The 1,155-nt window shown below is 48.7% G+C and overlaps 1 pseudogene; it reads right to left on the bottom strand.

The window, feature by feature from the left end:
• Positions 1–966, bottom strand: part of LOC103458244 (uncharacterized) — a 6,774-nt pseudogene extending 5,808 nt beyond the window's left edge.
• Positions 967–1,155: the final 189 nt, after the last annotated feature.

Below are 1,155 nucleotides of genomic sequence, written 5' to 3'. Positions count from 1 at the left end.
AGCGGAAGAAGGAGAGCCCGAGGCGTTCTGAAGAGACTTAAACTCGAGCGGCCATGTGTCGGCGAACCATTTTCCTTTGTAATAACCACCGAAACCGATTGAGGGASCTGCGTCAGTAAAGAGTTGTATGTCTTCAGGGTAGRTGAGGAAATCGTTGTAGAAGAAAGAAATTCCGTTCCAGGATGAAAGAAAGTAGTGCCACAGACGCATTTCTAATTTGCAGGAGTGATCGATGGCGAGAGAACCGTGAAGGGAGGGAATGCTGGCCGCTTTAGACAGGAGGTGAGAGATGAAGGATTTACCCTGCGGAATGATGCGAATAGCGTAGTTTAGATGGCCGAGGAGAGAGAGCAGCTATTGTTTAGAACATTTGTCGGCGAGTAAGAAATTAGACAGAATTAAGGTGATTTGGTTGATCTTTTCGGGTGATAGGGAAGCTTGGAAAGATAAAGAGTCCAGAGTGATGCCTAGGAACTCTAAAGAGGTGCGCAGACCGACGGTTTTCTCCTCTGAGAGGGGAATTCCCATCTGGGAAAAGGCTTGAGTTAGGGCGTTAAGACCGGAACGAGGAGGGGAAGATGGAGGAGTGACGACCAGGAAGTCGTCCAGAAGATGTATGACGTAGGGGAGTTTATAGGTATTGATAAGGATCCAGCAGAGGGCTTCGGACAGTGAATCAAAAATTTTGGGGCTGCTACAGCACCCGAACGTGAGGTGGACGGTGAAGTAAAAGGCGCCTTTCCAAACTACGCCAAAGAAGCGCCAGAAGTCGGGGTGAATAGGTAGAACTTTGAAAGCGCTGGTGATGTCGGCTTTGGAGAGCCGGACGCCGCGACCTGCTGATCGAATGAGTTTAATGGCGTGATCTATGGTTGCGTATTGCATGGAGAAGTCGGGAAACGGAATGACGCTATTGATACTGGGAACATGAGAGCCGTGAGGGGCTGAAAGATCTATGATTAGCTTTTTTTTTTACACCTGAATATTTGCGAGTGGCGATGCCAATGGGGCTGACGCGGAAAGTAGGAAAAGGTGACCTAGAAAAGGGGCCTATAACGAACCCTTTTTGAACTTCTTCGGTGAGGAGAGAGTCGACTGTGTCGGGATCTGAGAGAGCGGATTGAAGATTGTGACATTGGTAGGTGGAATCTGGAA

Source organism: Poecilia reticulata, linkage group LG22 (assembly GCF_000633615.1).
Source record: "Poecilia reticulata strain Guanapo linkage group LG22, Guppy_female_1.0+MT, whole genome shotgun sequence".
NCBI lineage: Eukaryota > Metazoa > Chordata > Actinopteri > Cyprinodontiformes > Poeciliidae > Poecilia > Poecilia reticulata.
This window is presented reverse-complemented; position numbering and strand designations above follow the sequence as displayed.